Here is a 23,760-nt window from a genome sequence, read left to right on the forward strand (position 1 = left end):
TGGATTTTCTTCATAAGTATTGAATTACCATTCAAGGTGCCTACTCAGGTTGGGACAAACAGATGGAATCAGGTCATTGTATAAAACATCAGGCACTAGCCATTTTCTGGCTTTAGTAAATCAAGAATGATGGTGCTGTGGTGTTAAATGGTTTAACAGTGTTTGTATACAAACTGTATTCCCAAAGAAATTCAAATTTATCTCTTAGCTGTGATGTAATAATAATAATAACAACAACAACAACAACAACAACAACTTTATTTGTATCCCACCTACTCTGATTAGGATTGAGGCAGTTTACAGTAAAAAACAATCTAATACATAATAAAATAACAAAACCAATAACCCCAAATTCTACCTTCACCCCTTAAAATAACAATTAAATCATATATACATTAAAATGAATACATTAAAATCAACAAAATAGAGAATGGGGTGCAGACTAGTCAATGAGAAGCACTGGGATGATAATTGATGGTTCAGATGTACAGATGTGGGAATCACAAACAATAAGTTGTTTTGATTCATAGAAGCCAAAATCATTGAATTTATTTTTTAATCTTTTTTTAAAAAAATATTTTTGACTACATGCCCTGTTTCAGATATTTTGAGACCAGAGCTAAACTGCTAGATAATTAACTTCCCTATTATCACATGAATATTATGCAAAGAGAAAAGGGGTTTGCATTGCATTCTATCCTATTAATGCTACATTCGAGGCTTTTCTAGTTAGGTCAGCTTTATATGGAAACATCCATCTTCTCATTTCCTACTTCTCTTGGTCTCACTAGCCCTTAAAGCTGGTGTAAAAATGTTATATAGTTCTAAAAGTCATAGCAACCCAGTGTCTGAGTACTCTTGTTCCTACTGCTCCCTTGCTTTTCACTCCTGTCCTACCAATATAGGCATCCCATAGATTAAAAATAAAGCTTTGACACTTTACCACTTTTTCTAGCTCTTTCATTCTTCATTGCTGCATCTTCACTTTCCTACAAGCCTTCCTTTTCAATCCACCCTTATTCAAAGGGCTGTTGGATCACCCAGCCAACTAGCCCCTTAGGTTCATGATTTTCTCAGCTAGCCTCTTGGGTTGCCTTTCTATCAATAGTATACATCTTCTTTAGTTCTTTGTGTCTCTTACACCTTGATTTTATCAACACTCTGTTGTCTGGAGCATGTCCAGAAGAGGATAACCAAGATGGTAAAAGCTCTGGAAACCAGGCCCTTTGAGGAGTGGCTTAGGGAGCTGGGTATGATTAGCCTAGAGAAAAGAAGGTTAAGAGGAGACATGACAACCCCATTTAAATATTTGAAGGGGAATCATGTTGAAGATGGAGCAAGTTAATTATCTGCTGCTCTAGAAACTAGGACATAGATAAATGGATTCCAACTCCAGGAAAAGGAATTCCACTTAAACAGCGGAAAAACTTCCTGACAGTAAGAGATGTTCAGAACAAAAAACTGGAAAGCACATGTTCACAGTAGAAGAGTAAAAGGAAATGAGGTCCCATGTGCTGTTGATGGTCCAAAAACTTTATTATCTTAAAAACCCCAACACGTTTCAGCCTTGTGACCAATTGGCCTTCTTCTATAATAAAATAAATAAAAGTACATTTATTATAGTTATACCACAGCTATAATAAATGTAATTTTATTTCTTTTATTATAGAAGGCCAATTGGTGACAAGGCTGAAATATGTTGGGATTTTTAAGATAATAAAGTTTTTAGACCATCAACAGCACATGGGACCTAACAGTTCCTGAAGAAATATAACTGGTGACAAGGCTGAAACACATTGGGCTTTCTAAGATAATAAAGTTTCTGGACCATCAACAGCAAGTAAGACCTGTTTGACAGTGGAATATGCTGCCTTGAAGTGTGGTGGAATCTTCTTCTTTGGAGGTTTTTAAACAGAGGCTAGATGGCCATTTGACAGGAATGTTTTGATTCTGTATTCCTGCATGACAGGAGATTGGATTGGATGGCCCTTGTGGCATCTATCAACTCAATGATTCTATCATTCAGTCATTTTGTCATTCTGCCTGTTCTTTCTATAGATTCCTATGTTTACATTTGCTGTTTATCAGGCTTGACTTTTCAGGCATAGATTTCTTAATAGATACTTCCATAGGTACTCTTCTGGTCTGAAATGTACAGGACAAAATAAAGCAACTTCTGGCTATTTTTGGGGGGCATGGCGTTTAGATGATGCATGTCCACAAAGTGGCTGGAAGCCATACGAAGACTGCACTCTAGTCCAAAAGACTGGGTTATATAGGAGTCTATTTGAATCAACTGCTGACTGGCATGGCTTGGGACTACAGGTGCTGGCCCACTTTGGGAGCGGGCCATACAGTTGCTGCCATCTCAGCCCGATTGCAGCCATTTGTCTAAGATCCCCCAGTGGGTTTCCCTGGTTTCCATGCAATGTCTCTGCAATATGGCACCAGTCAAAACTTGCTTTCAAAGATTTCATCATTGCATAAACATTTCAATATAGATCAATAGATTTAAGCTATTTAGAAAAATCGATATCTATTTGCATTGCTTAGCTATTTAGTCATTATTTCCATTCCATTTTATACAAAAACCTCCCCAAAAAGAAGGGGGGGGGGGAGAATGCAAACATACAAAAATTATATTTAAAAAATCTTTTCTTTTCCTTTCTTCTTTTTGGGAAGATTTTTCTATAAAATTTAATGAAATAACTAAGAAATTTATATAGATATTGGTGCTTCTAAATAGCATGTCTCCAGACACCCCTGGGGAAAAAAAGTCAATTACTAAAAGATAATGTGGTGGTAGTGGTTATGACGATTATTTGCATTTTGGAACTTTTTTGAGAAAAGTTCATTTGTTGAAAAAAAAAGTTGCATCTCTTTCACACATAAATCCATAAAATTTTTGTCCAGAAAAAAAAGTATCTTTAGTATAAAAATACTGCTTCTGTGCATAAACATTCTTTTTGTAAGAAACTTTTATTTTTCCACAAATAACGTTTTCACAAAAAAATTACAAAATGTGAAAAATAATTGGAAGTTTTACAAAAACATCTGTAGTTTCACCCATCAGGGAGAAAGCTTTTTAATTTTTTTTTCTTGTTCTTGTGTACAAGAACAAAATTAGTGAGGATTTACATTCCTAAATTCCATTTCCTAATACATATCTAGCTGAGAAACAGACTTTGGCATGAAAAAAAGTATGTATCCAGTGTTAAAGTAAAGAACACTTATAGTAAGAAGAGTTATGTTCACAATCTTTGCTCTGACATTGGTTTGATTAGGCTATAAATAAATACCCCAACAGTTATCAGTAGGTAGAAAGTAGGAAGAAGGGGGAAGTAAGATATAAATTGGCATCTGGTCAGTCATTCTGCAGTGAAACATGCACAGGGCTTTTTCACATATCAGTTGCATAGAACAGCACTCTGAATCATTCTTCCATGCACCTGTATTGTACCCTATCAAACTGCAATTGTGTTTCCAAACATCACTTGTATCTCACACAACCTAGGCCAACAGACAGATACCAGTTGCTGTGGAGGGAAGATGCCAAAGAAGACCAGGACCAGAAAATGGAAGAAAAGGCCACAACTTTATTAAGCAAACAGCAACAAAGGTAGGGTTGGCCCAAAGCATGAGGTCTGGATCTGGTACATCGATCAACACCCCAGTTGATCAATAAACCAAAATGCCTGGTCATGGCCAAGCTTTGGGATGACATGGGGCAACAGAAATACCCTCTCGCAGACATGCAACTTGCTATTTGCGTGTTCTCAGTTAAGCCCCTAGTCACCTGGATGTGCTGTTATGATGTGGCCCCAACAATGTCCATACCACATACCCTCACCGCTCCCAGGTCCCAAAGGACTCCCTATCCAGTGCTACACAGCCCTGGAAACCATGCCCACCAGATCCAGGACCTATGCTACCGCCACGAAGTTGTGAACGAAACATACCTTAAAACCAAGGGAGGGAGGGTGGGAGAGCCAAGCAATAATGGCATGCAGCGGCAATGCCATATGGCCTTAAATAAGCCAAACAACCAATCAGGGCCGGGAGAGGACAGAAACTCCCTCCTCCCCGGCCCCAGCAGCCAATCAGCTACCCCAGAGGACCAGGACAGCCAATCAGGTAAGACTTTCACCTCCAGGTGCAGGCTGGGAAATGTAATTCCCCAGCATGAGGTGGAAGTCAGGCCTCTTCTTCCCGAGGGAGCCAATAGTGGGCCCACCTGCCCCTGCAAAGCATGCTGGGGCATGGCCAGGCCCATGGAGCAGGAGAGGCATCTAGTCCCCCAGCAGCAACCAGGCTGGCCCAATGAGTCGGCCGGCCTCCTTTGGTCTACTTAGCTAAAACAGCCAGTATTTTTTAACTGAGAAAGTCCCCGCTTCCTAGATTAGACCAGAAGAATGAAACCTGGTGCCATCCAGGAATCTATAACTCCCATCAGCCCCAGGAAAAATGGCCAGGGAGTATATAAGTCATAAGTGGTATCTTCATGGGCCAGAAAACTCTGGAAGCAGATTAAAGTATTCTGGCTCTGGGGCTGCTCCAACGTCAGTCCATTACCTGGGGTTCTCTGTTGCAATGTAGGAGGACTGTTCATATGAGTGTGCTGTGGGGTGAGGCCACTGCCATAGCACATCACTCATTCTGAGGTCAGAGCAAGGCACTCAGCATCACTCACATGGCTGCATGTCTCATTCTGACTTCATAGTGAGTGATGTGCAGTGGTGGCAACTGGGCTGAGTGGCACAGTGGGACGTGTTGTAAAAAGCCATTTAGTATCACAATGAAGGGACCTGGATCTTCTGGGAAGATCTGGAGCAAAATGTGACTAATTTAAGGCTGCCACACTTTTGTGAGACATTTACCGCACAAGACTGCAGTGATGGGCTCAGAATGGAACGGAAGGGAACGAAACGAGTGGGGAATGGATTTTACCGCACACAGCAGTCCCTCACTCATTCCGTTCCCTCTCTTCCATTCCAAATCCATTCCAGAGGGGGTGATTTCTGAACAGTTCTCAAAATCACCCCCTTTGGAATGAAATTGGAATGGAAGAGAGGGGAACGGAACGAGTGAGGGACTGTTATGTGCAGTAAAATCCATCCCCCACTCGTTCCTGCCCATTCTGTTCTGTTCTGAGACCGTACCATGAAGGACCTGTGCGGTGAGGCTCAGTGTCTTTTCTGTTTGAGAGCTCTGGTGCCATAAATCTCAAGATTCCATAGCATTGAGCCCAAGGCAGTTAAAGTGATGTCAAACTGCATTATTTGTACAGTGCAGATGTAGCCACAGTCAGACATTCCCTCTCATGCACTGTGATCTTTCCCCTCAAATCCTGATCTGAGACAAGCCAAAGTTTCCCATTTAATGAAAACCAGAAAACTATTATTTGGAGGGCAAGGAAAAACTGTTTGCCAGTTCAGATGAAATAGTGTTTACCCCAAAGCAGAGAGGAGAACATTCAGTTTCAAGGCTACTCACTTGATTGATGTAATGCTTTACCAATAATTACATTTATACTCCTGAAAATAAACCCAAAGAAAGGAATAATAATAATAACAATAATAAATTTTATTTGTATTTCCCACCTCTCCCTGCGGATCAAGGAGGGATTACAGCAAAGAATGAAAATCACAATGCAATACAAAGTACAATATTATCTAAAAATACAGTCAGTAAAACAACAGCAATATTACTACCAATCACTAAAAAGGCCAAATCATCATCACTTTCCCATGCTATCAAGTCAGAATGGGAATGTTCCATAAAATCAGCTATAAACGGTCAGGTGGATAGGCCTGCCAGAAGAGATCCGTCTTAAGAGCTTTTTTAAAGGCTTCTAAGGTGATAACGATATGGATCTCTTCTGGTAAGTTGTTCCATAATTTAGGGGCCCGGCTGTAAATGCATTATGGGAAGTTGTAGTTAGTCTAGTTTTGGTATGTTCCAATAGTTTCTTTCCTGATGTTCTAAGAGTACGGGGCAGATTGTGTATGTGTTGTGTTGTGAATATGCAACTCTTAATTGAATTTCTTTTGAGATTTCTTCTTTCCTTTTTAAATAGTATTGTCAGGACAACATTCCTGATAGTTTCCTTATCTTAATATAACAAAGTAGGTTTCAGATTCAAACAAATGTTTCAGGATGGGCTGAGAAGAACTGAAATATTTTAACATGCTGTTTGCATTTTTAAAGCTATGAAAGACTCTGTGGATGCATGGTATGGTTGGATTGTATCTATGACAGTGTTTAATTTCCTTGTTTGAAGTGTCCAACACACAGAAAGAATTATGTAACACAAAGGGGTTTTATAGGGAGAATTGCAACCATATTAAGACTTAAATACGATGAAAAAGATTAAAAGAGAGACAAGTTACAAATCTATCCATGTATGCCCTTCAATATACATCACTATATATTGTTAATATGCAAAAATATAACAATACAAGCAAAATTACCCATGTGGAGAAGCAACAACAGAATTAACCACACACACACACACACCCCTTTGTCTCTGTGCCTTCATATCTGTGTGCATTCTGCCTGAAAAGAATATTGGTAAATGAATCATGCTGGGGCCATCTTCTCTGGCCATTCATAAAGGACAGATAGAGCTTGAATCTATATTAATTCACTAAAAATATGGCCTACATTAATTATATTAACAGAGAAATCAAGAGAGATAGATATGTTTGAAACATGTAGTTGATGCTTATTGGTGGGTTGGTTTTTTTTAAATACACCTCAAATTAACTATATTTCTTTCTTCAGACTATTCCAAAGGATAGTTTCCATTAACACTCAGCATATACCTAAAAAGAAAACAAGAAAAAGTGTGGACAGAAAGCTGTCAGAATGGTGTTTTGTTTGGAGGTTGGGGGGGGTTGAGGGGGGAGCTGGGGTATTTTTTTATAGAAAATAATAATAATAATATTCTGACTGTTGGGTATTGACTGGCTTTTAACACACAGTTCTCTAATTCTTAATTAGAATGCCATAGCTAATTAATAAGTTTTTTCCAATTATAAATTAACTTAGGATCAGAACTCTGGCTTTGCATGTAATTTCCTATAATCACTAAAGCTACTGCAAAAACATGTCTCCTACCAACCGTAACTTTTTTATTTAACACAGACAGACAAGTTCTCACTGGGTTTAAATTTTGCAGCAAATTATATCTGTTGGGATTTATGGTGGATTTTTTTTAGGGGAAAAAAAAATCACAAGTGTATTTCTTCTTCGTCTTTTGTGTCCCGACCTTTCCTGTTCTTAAACAAAACAGCATCCTAAATGGGCTGGAGTGTCATTTTTTTCTGAGACTTTTTTAAAAAAAGAATTCATCTTAATATTTTATTGTTATTACAGTGAAGGAAAAACGAGAACAGGTGATAATTCATGTGTGTCTGTGTCTGTGTGTGTAAGTGTGTGTGTGTATGTGTGTTTCTTTTATAACTGTTACCACCTTTTCATGGTTTCTTCAAAAATGATTTGGGAGGTACCTTCATGCTGTTCATTTATAGAATCTTAACTGGAGAGACACTTATCTCTTTAGTAATGAACCAGTATAATTAAAGGTGGGAATGTGGAAGAGTTCAGGCTCTGGCAACATGTCACATAGTTGGCTGCTGCAATTCCTCTGTGGTTTATCAAAGACTACTCCTTTAATATGGAGATTACACTTATGTACTTGTCTGAACTTGAAAGGCATTTGCCTAATTTACTTATTAATGAGATGTAAATCTATTTGTACGGCACGTCACAAGTTTCCTGGAATCGCTGCTACTTAACTGGTGATAAACCCTATGATTTAAACGAAAAAATAATACATTTAGCTTCCACATTCATTCTGTTAAAAATTGATATAGTCTATGTTAAATTTATTAATATTGCTTGCTGTCATTCAGTTTGCAGCTCTTACTGAAATATGACTTGACAGCGGCCGCATTAAAGATGTATGCCATTGTATTCAACAAAGATTAATGAAGCCCGGTAAAAATAGCTGTAAAAGAGAAAGTGATCCGAATGTAAAATCAGTGAATTAAATGAGGCCTTGCATACCATTTGTTAATATGCATGAGGAGGGAGGCAGCGAATGAAAATGTCTCCCTGCAAAGTTCATTTGGGAATGTTTCAATATTGTCTGAATACCACTAAACTACTGAACAGCAGCCTAATAGAGACCCATGTACCACTATGGTATGCCCATGTGCCCTGTGAAACAGAAGCACATGCACACAATTGCCATACTGGATTTGTTGCCAAACTGAACTGGAAATCTGAAATCTAAATAACATGATCTGGACCAAAGGAAATCCATCTAACACACACACACACACACACACACACACACACACAAGCATAGATGTCTCTTCTATCTCTCTCCTGCCCGCCCCCGACTTCTTAGGCTGTCTATAAGTGCTGGCTTTCAGTAATAAAGCTACTTGTGATATAGAGCTTTAATGTTATATGCCTTTTTTATGGGAGAATTGTATGAAGTAATACTTAAAGGGATTAGATGCCAAGGATTTTTAAAAGGTTAATATGTCTGTCTGTCTTGGCTGTCATGCCTTTTCATACACTGAGATCCATGAAGTGAAAGATTTTTTTGGGGGTGGGGGGTGGGGGGCGGGGAAGGGAAGAGTTCTTTGGAATTTTTTTTCCCAGGTGCTGATTTATTTCAACACCACTCATTATCAAATCCTGCTGAATTTATAACCTAACAAGTCAAGACTTCAAATAAATTAGTGGGGGCATAAAATACTACACAGCAATCACAAGGTAAACACTGCATATTTAACAATTAAGATACTGGGGTATTTGTGCAGACCTTGAGCTGCTACTGACAGTCTTGCTCTAAGATTTGAATGTCTTCTGCAAGGTCAAAGGTTCCTCACAATAGGCCATGCTGGAGGTTTTCTTTCTTTTTCTTTGGGGATTATTTTTAATTTGGCTAGGTAGATCTTTGGCAGCAGAGTCATCATGCACTAGAAAAATTGTCAGCTTGGAGGCAATTTGGAGATATAATATGCACACACTTACAGTGTAAAACCTTGTAGAAAAGCTCTGCCTAAAGCATAAAGTGTCCCAAAAGGATGAAAACCAGTGTTTAAATTCAGAACAATTTAGATGAATTTTTGTTCTGAGTCTCAGCTTATGTCACCAGTCTGATCTGTAGTTTTGCAATTCAACACCCATGTTTTGTGTTTGTCATCTCTCTCTCTCTCTCTCTTTCTCTCTCCCCCTCTCCCCATACATATATTAAATAAATAAATTCATACTGTGTCTTGATGGACTGATGCTAAAAGTTCAAGCTAAGAAATTGGAAAAGTGTTTGTGGATCATCTCCGTAGTCTGAACAGTTGTGAGATTGCTTGTACATTCTATAGTGGATTCATCTGAATAAAAAGTCTGCCAGAGCTATTTGGCCCATCCCAATTCCCAATTGATCAAAATTCTTAATCTCTTTCCTCCCCTTAGTTTCAATCATTGTCCATAACTGAAACTAAATTTGGTTTGTAGTACTGGTAAGTAAGTGTAGACAACTCTGTGTCAGTGGAAAATCAAAAACAAAACAAAACATGACCTGTAGTCAGAGCAGACAGATGTTCATGGTTGTTCATTTCCAGTATAAAGGATGTGACTATGAGATGTATAGTTTATTCCAGTGAACTAAAAATAATATAATTTAGAAATGAATTATGTTAATTCCATGGATGTCCAATCAACTGTCTTTGATATAGGATTGGAAAAGGTGACTTGCTTTGTTGGAGGACCATCATGTGTTCTGGTGATCCCTTGGTTCTTTCGCTGGTATGCCCATGGCAAAGTGCAAAATGGGATTGCCCTGTTCCTCATTCAGAAATTTTGCCACACTCTTCTCTTGCAGGATTTTCAGAAAAAAAATTGAGTCCTGCATACTGGATACCCTGTGTGAACGATGTCTGGTGGAACAATTATTGGCATGTGAAATGGTTGTAGTTTTGCATAGTATGTGAGAGTATCCAGAGATCTATAGTTTCCAATGTAAAGTTGAAGGCTTTCGTGGCTGGCATCTATAGTTTTTTGTGGGTTTTTCGGGCTATGTGGCCATGTTCTAGCAGAGTTTCTTTCTGATGTTCTCTGAAGATGCCAGCCACAGATGCTGGTGAAACGTCAGAAAGAAACTCTGCTAGAACATGGCCACATAGCCCGAAAAACCCACAAAAAACTATCTATAGTTTCCTTTTTTGCAAGACAACACAGCAATCTTACTTCCAGTTGATCATTCTAACATGTACACATTCAAGCCCTTTGTACAGTACTGGTGTGCCATATGAGAATAGCTTTTAAAAAAACCCTGCTATACTGATGCTGATACAGATACACTGCTCTTCCTTAGGGCTTGTTTTCGAAGTGTGATTCCAATTCTCAGTGCAAACATCTGATAGAATTGGTCTTTACCTACTTTTGCATGTGGATAAACTTTATTAGGTTATGGATTGATCTGTATAATTCTAGTCACTAGGGCTAAATTCTACACAGCTGGTATTCAGCCATTACAAATTGCATCTTAAATGAATGTGCAGTGCAACAACACAGCTTAAGGGCTTGACCCTAAGAATTAGCTTGAATCTATGAATATCACTTGTTTTAAAAATCTTACCTGTCATTATGCTGCTGGGTAAATATTAGTCCAAAAGCAAATATGCAAATAGAAGTGAGATAGAATGTATTGCAGCTATTGGAAGAAATAACCATGCAGCTAATGCTTCTACTCCTCATCTTCTCTCTCTCTCTCTCTCTCTCTCTCTCTCTCTTTAATGAGTCTAATGCAGGTAATTGCTAGTAGAATATGTAGAGGGTGCATGAGAGGCAAATATTCTAAAATTGCAAAATAGGTATAGTTCTCCTTGAACTTGCCCCCTTGCTAATCAGTACTCTTTTTGCATTGACACCTTCTGTTCCTTTAATTCTTTAACATTTCGGTCCCTTATGCACAATGCAATGCATCTTTCCAGAGAACTGGCTGGTTTCCAGTTGTCAAGTTGCTTTCCTCTAGCTTCCTAAGATGTCCATCTGGGCAATCAGAGGTAGGGAGGCAGGCTAATTTCTTAGCAACATACTGCCAGATAGCATTTGGAAGGAATAAGATAGCAGAGGAAAATACAACGCTGGCAAGAACCAGAGCTGTCAAATTGTCTGTAAAAGAGCAGGCACGATTGGCATCATTTTATCCACATTTTAAGATCAGAAGCATTTTTTTTGGCCAATAACTGATGGAAGCAGATTCTGACAACAAAACAATGAAGAACTAAGTCAACATGGTCTCCTTTATTGGGAAACACAGTTTTAAAAATTCAGTGGAAGCAGTTCATTTAATTTCAGCCAGCAATGGAAAAGCTGGATTTTATACCTTTTATTAAGACTAGATTTATTATCATGCTCAGTATGGTACAGAATAAGATCTTAACAAAATTATGGATTCTGAAACACTACAATTATCTAAAGTGTTATTTCCTAAAATGTTTCCTCACAACCAAAATATGGTTACATTTCGTTTGTCATATAAAAGAAAGAAGTTAATATATCCTCAGTTGCAGAAAATTAAAACAAACAAACTGGCAAGCAGATAGTATGTTTGTCACAATGACCAGATATATTATATTGCATCATGGGTCAAGAGCAAACTGTTTTATCTCTACTAATATTCCTCTGAAATTTCCAAGATAAAACTTTACAGTTCTGCTATTTCAGTATTTAGCTGCACCAGAGTGAAAGAACTGCTTCCCTTTTTATTACAGCCCTTGGAACTGACAAAAAATCAAATCTGGAACATTTCTAAGCCCTGTGGAGCAAATATTTTGAGTGCATTGAAGGGTTACAGTGGGATAGTAAAATGGTCCCTCACATTTTTGATAGATACTGGTGTTCCAACAGAATAATTTCATCTAATCACCATTGTCCATCCAGATAGTAAGAGAAATTGTGACCCGAGAGGCCTAGAAATGATTAGTACCTGTGTGGGAGAGGCATATGTCCCAGAAACCTTTATGCAAGCACTTGTGAGATTGTTCCTTAAGACATCCACCTGGACACTAAATGCTGCAATCATCACTCAGCCACAAATATACGTTGTCTGAGAATGGTGCTTAGAAGAGTGGTTGGCTTCAAATGTATTGGGGAAATGGTTGTTTGGTATTATAGAATTTAATTTGTTGATTCCTACAAGATTCCATATTGTTACTCTTGCTGTTCAGCAGTTTTGAAACTGTTGGATGAAGCTTTCCAAAATTTTGAAGCAAATGCTGTTTCTGTTTATATCCTAAATCAGGTGACCCGTGGCAGTGTTAAGACTCTGGTAATTGGCTGGATGAGAGGCAATAAACTGAAGGTGAACCCTAAGATAATAGAGGTACAGGTCTACATCCTATTTGTCAGTGTAACTATGATGGCAAGGACGAGGTGGAGAAAGAGGATACAACGGTTCAGAAGCAAAGATAAAGTGGTTGCGAGGCAGAGATAACATAAAGGAAAACAATGTAAACTGTACTTATCAGAAGATAAAACTGCTCTGCCATCTCCCAAGCAGCTCAGGAAATGACTGGGCAAATGCGTCTTTTCACAGGGGTGTTCTTCTTTGCTGTCTCCTCAACACTGCTATCCCCCTAGCTGACATAAGAAACCTTACATATAAGTTACCAGTAGGATTATAGCCACTCTGAGTAAATACTTCCTCATTCTGAAAATCAGTGCAAGACTTCTGGATGGCCCCCAATCTCCTTAAAGAATCATGTCCTTAGCTTGGAGGTGGTCTTTAATTTAAAATGTCACTGGAAACCTAGGTGGCCTCTGTGACTTTGAATACCTTTTCCCAGCTTCCACTGCTTTGCTAGCTGATTCGTTTCTGGGACAAACCGCCTGAGCATAGGAATAGACAGATCTGTCTTTTCCTTTTCCTTTCCATAATGTCTCCACATTTTCAAGCACTACCTCATCCCATCCCATATCTACATAGGTTTGTGGATATTTCTTTTTAATGTTCACACAGCAATTTGATTTTGTTAGCACGAACATTCATGCACACTTATTGTACAATTTATCCAAATGCAAACTTGAGTATTTTCCCTTAAGGAGATGGGTAACAACCAGGAGCTAGGAGGCCACCATGCACTCCTAAAGTTCCCAGTAAGTTCACACTCTGATCCCCCCATTTGGGTGAGATAAATATCTCCTAAATAACCAATTATGATTCCAACTCCTCTAGAAGGCACAGTTAGACATTTTGCTGCATTTTTTGCCCACTTGTCACCTGTTTCAAAGCCAGATTGAACCTTTTCTGAAACAGAAAGTTGTTGTTGTTTTCAACTGCTATTGAGTCGTCCCTGCATCATGGTGACCCTGTGCATGTGAGTCCTCCAAGACCACCTGTCCTTTACTGATCTGCTTAGGTCCTCTAATTTAAGGCTTGTGACCTCTCTAACTGAGTTTCTCAAAGTGGTGTGCAGTCTTCCTCTCTTTCTACATTCCTCCACCTTTCCTAGCATTATTGTCTCTTCTAATGACATGTGTCTGATGAGGTGGCCAAAGTATGATAGCAATGTTTGATCCAAAGTATGAAAACTTTCATTTTGATTTCCTGTAGGTTGAATATATGTAGTTCTCAGTGATCATTCTTTTTATTTTCTTTATATTCAGCAATAACCCTGCCTTTCACTTTCTTATTTGACCTTTCTTAGTAATTGCTCCAGGTATATGATGCTTACTGCACAGGAAGTAACCAGACATTTAATTCATATTTGAAGCAAATGTTCATCCAGGATTGAAAAAAGGTAATGGGTATCCTTAATGGAATAAGATAACCTACAGTGTTCCCAGAAGATTAGAAGATATTATTGGCCATTTAGGGGGTAAAAAATATTTTGATTCTCAAATTTAGGGTGCACAGGTATATTTGAAAGGTAGCAAAAAGAGCTGCAGTGCCTCATGTTATCCATGGGTTAGTCTTTGTCTTCTCTTTCCCTGTTCTCTTCTTTTTCTCATCTCTTTCCCTATTGTATTCCCTTCAATATACAATATACACTTTTTCACAATATACAATTTTTGTATTCAGTTTTCCTGCTGTATACTTCTAGTATTTCTATTAACACATTTTTATGGTAGAATTGCATCATGGACATTGTACAGTGTTGAATATTGAAAGCTAATTTGTATCTAATTCACATATTCATTCAGAACATGCAAACAAATACTAAAACATGAACGTGAGTTTAGACCCCCATCCCTTTTGGCCATGGTGATATGTGGTTTGGTAACCTCCAGGTTTGATTACTGTAGTATGTGGGACTGTACTTTAAGGTGTTTCAGATGATTTAGCTAGTACTAAACTCACCTGTGAGAATTCCAACTGGTGTGAGATGTGAAGATATGCAGCACTAACTGTGTATCAAATTCAAGGTGTTGTTGTTTAGCTTTAAAGGCCTGAACCCTTTGAGATTCAAATACACAAAGAAGCATGTCTTCCCATACCAGTTGTCCATGCTTTAAGGTTGTTTGTCCTTCATTAAATTTCCCTATTTAGGACAAGTGCATCGCACTGGCAAACGTTTTCCATGCTGTAGCCCAAACCATGAAAAAGTGTGGCTGGCTCTAAAACTGTATTACTTTTTCAGCACCAAGCCAAGATTTAATAAATTAAGAAGCCCATGTATTTTAACTTGACTGTGTGGTTATAGTGGGTTGCATAGGGGGTGTATATATATATGTCTAACAATTGCACTGTTTATGATATGTAGTTTTAAAAATGCTTTTTTGGCATAAAATTTAAAGTTTTATGCAGGCCATCTTAAAGTCCATTTGGGATGAAAGTGAAGTACAGTGGACTATTTATATAAGTGTGTCCATGAGCACATTGTATTGGCACATCCATGTACACATTATTGCCATTGAATGATATCAGCTGCAACTGTTTGTGTTTGTCATTTGCACTGCGGGGTGGGGTGGGGATCAGAATGAAACCTCTGTGAATGGAAAGTGTCTATTGCATAGAAATATTTCTATGTGAAAACTTGAAAAATAGTACTAAATGGTGGCAATATGTGCATAGATATGCATGCACACAGACACAGTATGTCTGTGTGCATGCACCACCATTCAATAATATGAGGTGTGACTGTGTTTTAGCCATCCACAATGGGGGGACAGAACTGAACCCACAAAGATGGAAAGATTTACTGTATAGGAATATTTCTATGTTAAAATTTGAAAGAAGAGAGGGGCGGGTTACAGACCGCCGAAAAGCGGTGCTCTGCTGCCGCCGCTGGTTGCTGAGTCCAGGAACCGCAGCAGCCAAACCACGCAGTTCCCAGACACAGCAAAGAAGAAGCGCCAAAATGGCGCTTCTTCTTGCGCTCCAGATGGGACGCTGCGAGGCGCTACTCGCGCACTCACGGCATCACATCCGGGGTGCGACGTATGGACGCTATGCGTCCAATACGTCAAAATGGCAGCGCCCGTGTGTATAGGGCGCCGTCATTATTACGCCTCCGTCACGTGCTAGGGGTGAGGCCAGTATGGACGCTAGGCCCTCAGCCAACCCCTAGCACGTGACAGGGGCACTGCAAAGGCCTGTTTGTAACAGGCCTAAGAGAAAATATATAGCTACAGAGAGAGAGAGAGAGAGAGATTAAGGCTTTCTCTTTGTTAAGTGGATTTCAGTTTATCTTTACCTGAATCCAACATATGGTTAACAAAAGGGGAAAATGTGCTAATTATGCAAATACATTGCTTTAGTTATTCAAGTAGTAGGACACCTGAACTTTCTTTGGCAGCCATTTTTCAAAGTCGGGAGCTTTCCAACTTAGAAAAATGGCCACCGAAGCAAGTTCAGGGGCCCACGTTGGAGCCAGGCTGTACCTGGATGGTGGTTTTGGAGAGAAAAGCGATGTGATAACACCAGGGTACAGCCCAAATGAAGCTTAAATTTGGCAGCATTAATACACTTTTTTCAGCAGTGCGATAAACTCCCTTGTCGTCCCTGAGCAAGATTCCAGTTGTGCAACTAGTTTTACCACCAGTTGTTGTGCCACCACAGGTCAGTTGCACAAGTCCAATCTGGATTGGCTTCCCTGGTGGCACACAGTACAGAACTTGGTATCTAAGAATGGAACATCATACTGCCAGAGCACTGACACCATTCAACACTGGTCATTAATGGCTTTTCCTTTGCAGGAATATGAGAGGATCCTGGAAGGATCAGTTTCTCTGAGCCAGTCATTATTTGCCTTAAACAGTGGAGCAGGCACACAAAAGCATGAGAGGAAGGAACGATATAGGGATCTAAATATTTGTGTAAGTAAGAATAAATGATTTTAAAGAAAATTCTCACAAATGGGATGAGATTATGAAAGTTTCTGTGCATAATTTACATTGATTTTTCACACTTCTTTGTGAAAGAATGTTTATTGCAGAAAAATCTTGGGTTTGAGCAAAGCCTCGAGTGGGTTTTGTGTTAAAACAAAAACATCCATCCAGCATATTTTGGAACACTGACTTTTGTAAAAACTACTACTACTTTTCCTGTGCAAAAATGCTGGGTTTTGTATTTTAAAAAGGTATTTTTGAGCAATTGTTTTCATGAAGGTTTTCCAAAATGTGAAAGGTGGTGCAGTAGAGACTCCTGTTTTGTAGATATATCCATTCTCATTGAAGATGCAAAAATCTGTGAGCATTCTTTACATCTCTGGACCAGTCAGAGTTATATCAAGGTGAAATATACAGCAGTGATGCAGGAAAGGGGAAAATTTATCATCAAATTACTATGGCAGTGACTGAGAAATGAAATAGCTATAGAAAGAGAGTCAGTGGGACTGCAAATTGGCACATGAGCTCTCAGTACTGACTTTACTGGGAGAAAGCCAAATCCAGAGTGCCCTCCATCATCCCCCTGTAGCATTTTATAGTCACTAATGACATTTTATTGCTCAAAGAGTCATTCAGCCATATATAGGTGAGGATTTTCCTTGACTTATTTTGCAGTATCCCTGGTCTGATCTGGTGTGGAGCCAGTCTTTTACTTTCTGCAAGTTCTGCAGAAGGTGTTATGAGCTGTAAAAAAAGTGAAGTGGCCAAAGGCTTTGGTTTCTGATAATAATAATAATAATACATGGCACTTTTCTTCTTCAGAGCTTGTGGCTTTTATAGCCTAGTGTTTACCTAAGAAATCATGAGCAATCAGTTTAAGGGACTGTGCAAAACATGCCATCTGAACAATTTTTTCTATTCTTGATGGTACAGTGGCCACAACTTTTGGGCCATTATTAGAAGTAATAATACCAAGGTTGAAAGAACAAGCGAGCTCAATGGGTTGAAAATCTGGTATGTACTGCCTGCAATGTATGGCTGCTATTCTAATATTTTAGCTCTGAGTACTCTTCACTGCTGTTCTGAGAAAGCAGACTGGTGTTTCAGGTTGCTGTTCAGAATTTCTTTTCTAAAAAAATTACATAATGTAACCAGGAAATGAAAATTTGGCAGCCTGATTATCCAATTATGTGAACTGTAGAAATGTGCTTTGTATGTTTAACATACTCCAGATGCAAATCTCAAGGGTTGGATTTGTTTATTTTTAAGGATTTAATTTCTTTTACTTGGAGATTTCATATGACAGTGGTGAAAAGATGGCTGCACCACATAAGGGCAATACATACATCAGGAAAGGACAAAGGGATTAAAGGACCTGGGAGTCATTACAAACAGCAAGAGGTTGCAGACAGTTCATGAGCCTATCTTCTCAGAAACCATGCTAAATATCTCACAAAACTACAGTTTCCAGAATTCCATAACATTGAGCCATGGCAGTTAAAGTAGTGTCAAACTGGATTATTTCTGCAGTGTGGATGCAGCCCTAGTGTGTTTGAATTATGTTTATTGTTTTACATTTCAAAGTGTTTTAGATTGTTACTGTATATACTCATGTATAAGTCTAGAAATTTAAGTCAAAGAATTGACCCCAAAAAACTGAGTCGACTTATGCACAGGTCAATTTGAGTACTGTTATCTTTACTCTTATTTAAAAGAAGGAACCATCCCCTGGTGAAAGGGGTATACCTTGTCCTGAAAGCACTGACCCCCCCCCTCTCCAATTCTCTTCCATCCAGCCTTAAGAGTGAGCACAAACAGTTATGTCTGCTGAAATTTTGTAACTTCTTTGACATTGTTTTGCTTTGCTTCATCCTTTAGATCCTTTGTTATGTGCCCCTAAATTTTACCCTCAGCTTATCACAGGTCATAACAAAATCCATAATTTTGACCTCAGAACTTCCCAGTGACTTATACATGAGATTGACTTATAGTCGAGCATATATGCTAATTTCATTTGCATGATGCCCTGAGATCTCAAAATAGATGGGATATCAATATAATGGTAATGGTAATATAAAAATTTGAAAGATTGTAGGGTCTAATAATTATTCTCCAAGGAATCTGCAAATAAACACTTTCAACAAACTAAGGCGGGATACAGACCGCCCAAAAAGGGCGGTCTGCTGCCACCCTGGTTTGCTCCGCGAGGGAGCCGCAGTGGACAAACCGCATGGCTCTGTCATGGAGCAAAAAGAACATGCAAAAAGCAAGTTCTTCTTGTGGTGCCTTTGTGACACTGCAAGGCACCAATGGCGCACTTGCAACATCACAAAGGCGCCGGGACGTGCGGACGCTATGTGTCCATCACATCAAAATGGCGGCGCCCATGTGTACAGGGCACCGCCATTTTGACGCCCCCATAACGTGCTAGAGGTGAGGCTGGTATGGACGGCCAACCCCTAGCACATGATGGGGGCAACGCAAAGGCCCATTTAAATTGGGCCATTGTTACATTGTCCCTATGCAGAAACAGACTACTATCCCTGAATCAACTTCACTGAGAGTGTAAAGATGTATATCTGCTTTATGATAAACTCCAAATTGGTCTGGTTTCAAGCTATTCAAAAGATGCAGATGAACTGTTATTTATTACCTGAATTTAGCCCTGTCCCTTTTCACTCCTGGCCTTTGCATCTTAACTGATGTACTTAGAAATTCTACATCTGCAACTGAATTTGTTTATTTAATTACACTGCTCTGCACACTCACATTTTAAGAGATTTTACTTCACCACTAAAGAATTCATTTTAAAATGGAGGTTGATAATTCAACAGTACCAAACTGGAGTTCAGGATCTAGATTCACTGCACATCCGTTGAATAATATATCTCATATTGTTATGTACTCCATACACGTTCTTATGCTGGGGCTTTTGGGGTGGTGTTTTTGTTTTTTTATTATTATTTTTCTTTTTTGGAGGGGGAGAGGGATGTATGTAAGGCTGGAAAGGAATCCTGGACCATGAATACCAGGGGGGAATATACTGGACTGTGAACACTATATACAGAAATTTTAAGAAAATAAGAAAAGCTCTGTGGAATGAGACCAAAGGCCTATCTAGGCCAGTGTTCTGATCCCATAATGGCCCATTTAAGTGTCTATGGGAAGCCCACAAGAAAAATATAAGCACACTGACACCCTCCAGTTTGGTTGGTGAGAAATTTTTATGCCAATAAAGTTCCAGTCCAGCCTGTAGTATAGACTTCATGGCAGACTTGCATGAGGAAGGAAAGAAGAAACTTAATTAAGACTAAGGGCCTGTATGTACAGGCCAAAGGCCTGTTTTCACCCCATTCTTGGATTGTCCTGTATGAACAATGAAGGCCAACAGCCCTGGGCTGGGATTGGCCAGTCAAAATGCTGATCCATCAGTCCTGGACAGATCCTGATTCCTGACCCAAAGGGGCCTTAGCATAGTGCAAAAAGAGCAGCTATATGCCATGGAGTTTCTTGAAAACACCACAGAGGCGGCCAGTATGCATGTGTCCCTACATGCCCCTTACCTATTGATGCTATCATGTCATCTCTGAAGTCTCCATCGCTGCCTGTGCTGTTGGGTGGGAACCCCTTGCCATGTGGGTGCAGCCAGATGCCCTGTTACTGCTCTTACGGGTATGAGGGCCCTTCAGAGAAGCAGCAGCAGCAGCAGATAAGGAGCATGGAGTGACAACCCATGGTATTCTGACCATCTGCTCAGGTCCTGAGAATGCAATCCTGTCTGAACAACACAGTCACAGCTTAGCTGAACCAACATTAGGGCAGATGAAACAGTGTTGAATACAACCCCCATCCATCCTAGGGTATCATGAGCTAACTTGGTTGCCAACATTCTGGCTCTATCCCTGATCTGAAAGTGATTTGAAACTGGCATAATCAGCTCCTTCTTCACCTCACTCAGGGTAATGTCCCAACCTCAAAGGAGGCAAGACACCACAAAATGTAGGTCCTTCAAGAAAAATGTAGGACATTACAAAATAAAATCTAAAAACACTAATATAAATGTAAATTCATTCTTCTTAGTCCCTGTTCAAAATGGAGGACATTGTGAAATTTCTCCTGGACAGAAGGTTGAAATGTAGGACATGGCCTGGAAAAGGAAGACGTCTGGTCACCCTGACCTCACTATTTCTACACACTTGTTCAACTTTGCTGTCAGCAGAGCAGGTCTGCTAGCAGATTGCTCTTTCTGCACATCTCTGAGGTCAGTTGGCAAAATAATATTCCAGTGGCAAAGGGGAATTACTGCCAGCAAAAGAGGTTTGTGCCTAAACCTAACCCACTCCCACTACTGCATCATACTAAGTTAAGATTGCACTGCTCAAGGGCAACGAGATATATGACTGCTTTAATTTTGCTCCTACACACACACACACACAACTGAGGGGGGGGGGAAGCAGATCCAATTAAAAATTACTCTCCTGTATATTGTCCTGTATAGGAAAACAATAATGCTTTCTTTCACTTTTTCTTTTCTTAAATGGTCTTAGTCAGAGCATGTGAGCCTCTGGCAAACAGTGGTACATCAGAGTATCACATCATTTTTCATTTTGTTCGTGATGTTTTTATTTTATTTTATTTTATTTTTTAATGTTTTGCTTCAGGAGGCTATCACAGCAAAATGCATCATCCAAAAGCAGGGTCATTCTTCTCCGTGCTAAACCGTGAACGTAACTGCAACCATAGTTACCTTTTCTGTTTATTTTGTTCCAGCAATTTCATGAATTGTAAACCTGTTCACTGTTTGCCAGTGAGCTATCATTGTGTGTTGTTTACTAATAGGTTTAACTCTGAGGATTCCTGGGTACACATGAAGGGTCTTTTGATAGAAATGGGGTGGGGGCAAGGAGGAGAGAATCTTTCAGGAGGAAAAAAAAGCAATGTCATTTTTCAATATGTGGCACATTTACTATAAATAGCAGGAATCCGTCAACTCAACTAAGCATTTCATGGAAGCCTCCATATCAAAGGAGACCATTTGGAAAACAGGCTTTGTCTTAAATGTGTCTATAGACACTGCATTTGTTGGTTTTTGAGTAAATCCAAGCCTATTTATAAGCTCATCTGTTACATGAAGGGGATATGGAAATAGCTCCCTGTTGCATGAAAATTATCTATACTCTACTAGAGACAGTACACTTAGCCTACTGAAAGTAATAGAGTGAAGTCAGCTTCATAGTTTATTTTAATGGGCAAAGCCTCTGCACATCATAATATCAAATAAACTCCCTGGAAAACATCATCCTCGTATAATTGTATTATACAAGAGGAGTGTCACTTTTTCTTTGGAAGAGCACCATTACACTTTTATGATATACGTTAAGGGGAAACTAGATGGTACCATTGATTCCTGCACTAGCATTTTTACATCAAAAGACCTATGTCTGCTGTCCAGGTCACTGATATCACAAATGAAGGGAATTTAATGGTCTAAGTTTGGTCTCCGGAGAACAACAGAATAGTTAGTACCATCATAAAGTCTGACAATGTAGCCCCTTTGGCAGGTTTTTGTTGATAATAGGCTTGAACTGCAATCTTTTTGCCTTGGTATAAGGGGATCTTTTACAGGAGGCTGGAGATGCATTAGGAGAATAAAGCAGAGGGAAGGAAAGCTGCTGAGTACACGGCTGTGTTTCACCTGCACCATACCTAGGGTAAGGTTAATGCAGTAGTAGCTGTGTGGAAACTGCTTCACCCTCACATTAAAAGGAGCTTATCATTAGGGATTACCTAGTTGCTGCACCAGCTGCAAGTCTTTACTTAAAGACTTAAAGGTAAAGCTCTTTCCATTCCCTATCCAATGACATTTGCAGCTCACTATAATTTATTGAATATCTTCCAAAGAGCAAACACAGGATTTCTCCTGGTACTGTTTTAGTTGGGTTGTAAACGTTTGCCATTTACCAAGAAAAGAAAAAGTGGAGGAGCAGGCGAGGGGAAGAGGGGGGAGCACATTAACACTTTTGCAAAACATGGTGTGATATTTTGAACTTGCCTCCTCTCAAATGGGCTCCCATTTTCTCTAGCTTGATCAGAACATTTTTAAAAGTCAAGGTCTTGGTGTGGCTTTGCTACGAAGCAACCAATACACACATTTGCAATGTTTTACTGAATCTGGTGATTTTCCCAGTTTCAGTGAATAGGATCATCTTCACCATGATGTGTAAGGAAGTGGTTGTCTCAGGAAGCTCATCTGGGATATTTTTGTGAAAGGCAGGGATGCCCTAAGACATGTTGTCTGGAGAAAAAGACAAGATGTCATGCCTTCCATTTTGTGCACAGCTACACCAACTGGACTGTACTTGGCTCTTACTTTAAAAGTGACAGAGTAAGATCTTCACCAGTTTTGAGAGCAGCAGGCTAGTTCGGAGGATGTAAACAAGATTGAATAGGAGACACACCACTGTTCTTCAAGAACAGATAATGGTCAAAGCAAGCAATTAAGGAGCTTTGACTGCTGCCATTCAACAAAACCTGTTACCTGTTCCTCTACTTATTGGTAGGCATGGCCCATATGAAAAGGCCATGGTGTATTAGACATTCATAGTGCAATCTTATGAAAATTTACTCAGATAATCAGATGTAAGTTCTTTCCATTTCAGTGTGGTTCATTCCAAATTATATATGTAAAAAACTAGTGTTATGATTACTTATTTTTCTATGTTTTATTATTATTAGCTTGTACTATATTACCATTGTGTTGTAATAATGAGTTCTGGTGCTTATGGGACAGCAAAATATTCTCTCCTGGAAGAGAAACATCAAGCAAGCAAGTACAGAAACAAACAAGCACTAGCATTTAAGCCTTTTGTAAGTAGCAGTGGAATTTTGAGCCTATCTGTATTTCATGGGTACATTGTCTGCATCTAAGAATGATTGACAAGGATCCAAAGAAAAATGAATGAAGCTATTTTCCTTTTTAATGGGTGCCAATATATTGATGAAGATACTTTGTTTTCTTTTTTAAAAAGGAAATTGTTAAAGCAGGCAAATTATATGCCCAGTGATGAAACATTTTCTTCGCCTTCCGGCTAACATGCATGCAAATTATATTAATAGGCTATAATTATGTAAACTTTATTATGTGTGTTAAAGATAACATTAAAATTATAAGACAAATGATGCTTAATCACCAAAGAATGATAATGACAAAAAAGGCAGCAAAATGAATGGGCATCATAAAGATGGTTGTGCTTCCTTGCACAATGACCTATCCCCTTTATGTTATAATAATAATAATAATAATAATGATGAATAATGCTCTACACAGTAGGTTTCACCATCAAATAGTTTTACAAACATTGTCTAATTTTTATATAAGCATTTAGGGCCTTCATTTCAATCAGGCTGTGC

At 39.1% G+C, this 23,760-nt stretch overlaps 1 long non-coding RNA gene across 1 annotated transcript in view; it reads left to right on the top strand.

The window, feature by feature from the left end:
* LOC121927107 overlaps positions 1-3,619 on the top strand; it is a 13,366-nt gene extending 9,747 nt beyond the window's left edge. Inside the window, exon 3 of the long non-coding RNA XR_006103141.1 lies at positions 3,515-3,619. This is a non-coding gene — a long non-coding RNA (uncharacterized LOC121927107). The remainder of the gene's footprint in view (positions 1-3,514) is intronic.
* Positions 3,620-23,760: the final 20,141 nt, after the last annotated feature.

The sequence above is a fragment of the Sceloporus undulatus genome, chromosome 3 (assembly GCF_019175285.1).
Source record: "Sceloporus undulatus isolate JIND9_A2432 ecotype Alabama chromosome 3, SceUnd_v1.1, whole genome shotgun sequence".
Classification (NCBI taxonomy): Eukaryota; Metazoa; Chordata; class Lepidosauria; order Squamata; family Phrynosomatidae; genus Sceloporus; species Sceloporus undulatus.